Source organism: Mus musculus, chromosome 3, assembly GCF_000001635.26.
Source record: "Mus musculus strain C57BL/6J chromosome 3, GRCm38.p6 C57BL/6J".
Lineage (NCBI taxonomy): Eukaryota > Metazoa > Chordata > Mammalia > Rodentia > Muridae > Mus > Mus musculus.
Genome location: NC_000069.6, coordinates 100,131,321 through 100,137,795, shown reverse-complemented (window position 1 = coordinate 100,137,795; position 6,475 = coordinate 100,131,321). Strand labels below are relative to the sequence as shown.

Genomic DNA, 6,475 nt, shown 5'->3' with positions numbered 1-6,475 from the left:
AATTCAAAGTAAGTTGTACTATGTGAACAAGGCAAAGGATGAGTGATGCAGCTCCTGTCAGTACTTAACATCTAGAGACACAGCCAAGGGCAGAAGTAAAAAGTATCCTCCAGAGCTTCCAGAAGGAACCAGCTCGGCTACTGTTGGTGCCTGGAGTTTAAGTCTGGCCAATAAGCTATGAGAGAATGACTAGAGATTTGTAGTGCTCCGTTACGGAGGCCTGGGAACTAGACAAGTGGCATTTTATTGCCTTTGTCTGTCATTCTTATAGGCATAGAGTGGTGCTTTCAGAGAACTTACGATGTGTGACTTAGGAACATAGAACAGCACATCACAAGAGTCCTGTGAGCTAGATGCTGACAGGATTTACAAGAATGTAAAACAGTGCCACTGCTAAAGTTTTGCTTAAGAAAACTCATTTTATTTATTTGTATATTTATTGATTTATATCAGAAAGAAATCAGGGAAATAACACCTTTTACAATAGCCTCAGGTGGTATAAAAATATCTTGAGATTACTTTAACCAAACAAGTGGAAGACTTGTATGATTAAAACTTCAAGTCACTGAAGATATCTGAAGATGGAAAGCGCTCCCGTGCTCATGGATCAGTAATATTAATAAGAGTGGCCATCCTACCAAAAGCTATCCAGAGATTAAATGCCTGCCCAACAAAATTTTAAAACAATTTTTCATAGAAACTGAAAGGACAACTTTCATAAGGAAACGCAAAAAAAAGATACCTAAAACAGTCCTGAATAATAAAATCTACAGGAAGTACCACCGTCCCTGATTAGAGATTGTACTACAAAGGTCATACCATAATAATAAAAACAGCATGGCATACAAAAACACATACTGAACCATGAAATCTAATCGAAGACCCAGAATAAATCCATACACCTATGGATACCTGAATTTCTATAAGCCAGAAACATACTGGGGTTGGGGCTGGGGGGGAAGCATCTTCCATAAATGGTGCTGGTCAGACCGGATGTCTGCATGTAGAAGCCAAGTAGATCCATACTTAACACCCTGTGCAAAACTCAATGGAGACAACTGCCTGAACAGAATCCATTAGCACAGGCTCTAAGATCAACAGTTGGTAAGTGGGGCCTTCTAACCTTGAGAAGCTTGGGTACACACGGCAAAGGACATTCATTCAAACAAAGTGGCAGCCTACGGAATGGGAAAAGATGGTTACCAACTATATATCCAAAATACATAGAGAACTCAAAACAAACAAAAACTAGACATCAAGAAAATAACCCAGGGTTAGTGAGATGGCTCAGTGGTAAAGAGCACTGACTGCTCTTCCAGAGGTCCTGAGTTCAATTCCCAGCAACCACATGGTGGCTCACAACCATTTAGAAGGGGATCTGATGCCCTCTATGCCATGTGGGTGTACAGACAGTAGAGTACTCATACATTAAGTAAATAATAAAATTTAAAAAGAAAAAAAAAAAACAATTTAAAAGTGAGGTAGAAATCTAAACACAAATTCTCAATAGAGGAAACTCAAACGGCTGGAAAACACTTAAATAATTCAATATCCTTAGCCACCAGGAAAATGTAAATCAAAACTACTTTGAGAGTCACCTTTCTCCTGTCAGAATGGCTAAGATCAATAAGACAAGTGACAGCTCACGCTGGCGAGGGTGTAGAGAGGGGACACTCATCCACCAGCCCATTGTGCTGGGGGAGTACAAGCTTGTATATCCGCTGTGGAAGGAAGTCAGTGTGGTGGTTCCTCGGAAAATGGAAATTGATGTTCCTTAACATACACATATACCCAAAGGATGTTTCATCCTACCATAGACATAACCATGTTTATTGCTGCTCTATTTATAGTAGCCAGAAAATAGAAACAATCTAGATGTCCCTCAACAGAAGAATGGATAAAGAAAATGGTACACTACACAGTGGACTATTACTCAGCTGTTAAAAGAAAAAGGAAACCGTGAAATTTGTAGGTAAGAGGATGGAACGAGATAAAATCATCCTGAGTGAGGTAAACCAGAGAGACAAATATGGTTTATGTTTGCTTATGTATAGATATTAGCTGTTAAGTTAATAATAACCAAGTTACAATCTGTAGAACCACAGAAGTTAGGTATAAAGTAAGGGACACGCAGTTACAGATAAATTTTTTTTTTATGGATGCAAGAAGCTTTGTTTATACTCAGCAATTGCTTTTTTTTTACACTTTTTAAAAAATTTTAATTTTTTTATTAGGTATTTATTTCATTTACATTTCCAATGCTATCCCAAAAGTCCCCCACCCAACCCCCACCCATTCCGCCACCCACCCACTCCCACTTCTTGGCCCTGGCGTTCCCCTGTACTGAGGCATATAAAGTTTGCACGACCAATGGGCCTCTCTTTCCAATGATGGCCAACTAGGCCATTTTCTGCTACATATGCAGCTAGAGACACGAGCTCTGCGGGGTACTGGGTAGTTCATATTGTTGTTCCACCTATAGGGTTGCAGATCCCTTTAGCTCCTTGGTTACTTTCTCTAGCTCCTCCATTGGGGGCCCTGTGATCCATCCAATAGCTGACTGTGAGCATCCACTTCTGTGTTTGCTAGGCCCCAGCATAGTCTCACAAGAGACAGCTATATCTGGGTCCTTTCAGCAAAATCTTGCTAGTATATGCAATGGTGTCAGCGTTTGGAAGCTGATTATGGGATGGATCCCTGGATATGGCAGTCTCTAGATGGTCCATCCTTTTGTCTCAGCTCCAAACTGTGTCTCTGTAACTCCTTCCATGGGTGTTTTGTTCCCAATTCTAAGAAGGAGCAAAGTGTCCACACTTTGGTCTTCGTTCTTCTTGAGTTTCATGTGTTTAGCAAATTGTATCTTATATCTTGGGTATTCTAAGTTTCTGGGCTAATATCTACTTATCAGTGAGTACATATTGTGTGAGTTCTTTTGTGATTGGGTTACCTCACTCAGGATGATGCCCTCCAGGTCCATCAATTTGCCTAGGAATTTCATAAATTCATTCTTTTTAATAGCTGAGTAGTACTCCATTGTGTAAATGTACCACATTTTCTTAATCCATTCCTCTGTTGAGGCCTCACACCAGTCAGAATGTCTAAGATCAAAAACTCAGGTGACAGCAGATGCTGGCGAGGATGTGGAGAAAGAGGAACACTCCTCCATTGTTGGTGGGATTGCAAGCTTGTACAACCACTCTGGAAATCAGTCTGACGGTTCCTCAGAAAATTGGACATAGTACTACCAGAGGATCCCGCAATACTTCTCCTGGGCATATATCCAGAAGATATTCCAACCGGTAAGAAGGACACATGCTCCACTATGTTCATAGCAGCCTTATTTATAATAGCCAGACGCTGGAAAGAACCCAGATGCCCCTCAACAGAGGAATGGATACAGATAAATCTTGTAAGGAAAGTAAAAGTGAATATTTAAAGGTGGATGGGAGGGGGCGATTTGAATGGGAAGATTAAGTTGAGGGGGACAGAGTGAATAAAAGGAGAAACAGTTAAAATTAAGGGACATTTGAGGGGTAGTATGGAAACCTAATAGAGCAGAAGCTTCCTAAAATATATTTATATATATGAAGGCTAGGTAAATGAAATAGCCAAATAATAGGGGAGATAGAATTGCAACTATCCATTTCTTGTCACCAAATAAGCCCAAATTGGGTTATATCTAATTGAGTTGTTGGTAAAGAGGTTCCATGGGAATCTCCAAAGAGCCCAGGCTATAACCAAGATGCTAGGTTGCCCTCCACAAACTGATAACCAGGCCCATTGCTGAAGACAACACCTTCACAACTCATTGGACACTGAGAAGTTGAGCTGGTGCCTACATAGAGCCTTCACCTTACATTCTAGTCTCTTTGGTACAGGAAGGTACTCTGCATGTTACCAAAAGAGAAATAAACACCAAACCAGCCACAGACCCTTTGATCGACAAGAGTGTCCTGCCTGCAAGAGATGCTAGGGCAATTGTGGCCCAAAGCTTGTGGGAGTAACCAACCAATATCTGCTCTGCTTAAGGCCCACTCCGGGAGATGGAACCCATACTTAACACTGCGTGGGTGATCAAGAACCAGAGACTAGGTGCCCAGGGAGCTAGGAGAAAACCAAATACTACTGTTGTAAAAAGAAAAGAAAAAAGCGATTAAAATAGTCCTAGTTACTTATAGATCAGTCCCTTGTTCAATCACTGTCAAGAAACTTCCTCCTGTAGCAGATGGGAACAAATACAGAGACCCATGGCCAGACACGCAGAGAGTGAGAAACCTAGGAACATTCAACCCTAAATGAGATATCTCTGTTAATGCTCGCCCACCCCCCACCTCCAAGACGCAGGGAACCTAGTGAAAGAGGAGGAAAGAGTGTGGAAGCAGAGGGGGATGGAGGACACTAACAAGGCCCTCTCAGTCAACATGATCAAAGCACATATGAGCTCACAGAGAGTAATGCAGCATGCACAGGACCATTACAGGGCTGCACCAGGCCCTCGGCCTATAATACATTATGGCTTCCTGTCTAGTGTTTATGGGAATCCTGAGTGTGCGAACAAGTGGGTCTCTAAGTTTTGTGCCTTCTCTTCAACTCTTTTCCTTCTGTTTGTCATGTCCAACTCCAATATGATGGTTCTATTTTCTTATTATCTGTTAGAAGTGTGGTTTTTTTTTTTTTCCTAATGAGAGACAGAAGGGAAGTGGATCTATATGGAGTAGGAAGTGGGGAGGAACTAGGAGGAGTAGGGGGAAAACTATAATCAAAATATTTTATGTGAAAATAATATTTTCATTAAAAGGGAGTAGAGGTGTTTAACTTATGAAATGGCCATGAATATTCGGGGTGGGATGTCATGGTTTGAATATGTAATATTCCTCAGAGGATCATGATTTGATTGGTTGGCCCGAGGTGGCAGTGCTGCTTCAGGGGATGTGAAAACTTCCTAAGGTGGGGCTTTGCTGGAGGACGTCAGTCACTGACTGCTGTTGTCTCTGCCTCCGGGGCCTGTGTTATAAAATGAGCTGCTTTAGCATGCTGCTATGACCATCATTATTCCCTGTATGATGTAACGAAACCTCTGAAGCTGGGCAAGTTAAACCTGTCCTCTACAAAAACAAAGCAAAACAAAACTAAACAAACAAGCAAAAACCTGATTTTTTAAAATGTACGTTACATACTAGGTTCATTATTTATTTAAATATAACTTAAGGTTTCCCAGTTCTATTTCTTCTTTGGTAAGTATTGATAAATTCTACCTATGTAAATAAAGCCCTTGGAACCAACATTACAGCTATACAAGGGTCCAAAAATATATGAAAATAACTGATTTAAATGTAAATTCTGGGTGCCCACCCAGCTGGGGAGGCGGCCTAAGCCACAGCAGCAGCGGTCGCCATCTTGGTCCGGGACCTGCCGAACTTAGGAAATTAGTCTGAACAGGTGAGAGGGTGCGCCAGAGAACCTGACAGCCTCTGGAACAGGCAGAAGCACAGAGGGGCTGAGGCAGCACCCTGTGTGGGCCGGGGACAGCCGGCCACCTTCCGGACCGGAGGACAGGTGCCCGCCCGGCTGGGGAGGCGGCCTAAGCCACAGCAGCAGCGGTCGCCATCTTGGTCCGGGACCCGCCGAACTTAGGAAATTAGTCTGAACAGGTGAGAGGGTGCGCCAGAGAACCTGACAGCTTCTGGAACAGGCGGAAGCACAGAGGCGCTGAGGCAGCACCCTTTGTGGGCCGGGGACAGCCAGCCACCTTCCGGACCGGAGGACAGGTGCCCGCCCGGCTGGGGAGGCGGCCTAAGCCACAGCAGCAGCGGTCGCCATCTTGGTCCGAGACCCGCCGAACTTAGGAAATTAGTCTGAACAGGTGAGAGGGTGCGCCAGAGAACCTGACAGCTTCTGGAACAGGCGGAAGCACAGAGGCGCTGAGGCAGCACCCTGTGTGGGCCGGGGACAGCCGGCCACCTTCCGGACCGGAGGACAGGTGCCCGCCCGGCTGGGGAGGCGGCCTAAGCCACAGCAGCAGCGGTCGCCATCTTGGTCCGAGACCCGCCGAACTTAGGAAATTAGTCTGAACAGGTGAGAGGGTGCGCCAGAGAACCTGACAGCTTCTGGAACAGGCAGAAGCACAGAGGCGCTGAGGCAGCACCCTGTGTGGGCCGGGGACAGCCGGCCACCTTCTGGACCGGAGGACAGGTGCCCACCCGGCTGGGGAGGCGGCCTAAGCCACAGCAGCAGCGGTCGCCATCTTGGTCCCGGGACTCCAAGGAACTTAGGAATTTAGTCTGCTTAGGTGAGAGTCTGTACCACCTGGGAACTGCCAAAGCAACACACTGTCTGAGAAAGGTCCTGTTTTGGGCCTTCTTCTTCGGCCAGGAGGAGGTCCAAATACAAGATATCTGCGCACCTTCCCTGTAAGAGAGCTTGCCAGCAGAGAGTGCTCTGAGCACTGAAACTCAGAGGAGAGAATCTGTCTCCC

At 44.7% G+C, this 6,475-nt stretch overlaps 1 protein-coding gene across 1 annotated transcript in view; it reads right to left on the bottom strand.

The window, feature by feature from the left end:
- Spag17 (sperm associated antigen 17) overlaps positions 1 to 6,475 on the bottom strand; it is a 257,906-nt gene that overhangs the window by 5,527 nt on the left and 245,904 nt on the right. The gene's annotated exons all lie outside the window — the stretch shown is intronic.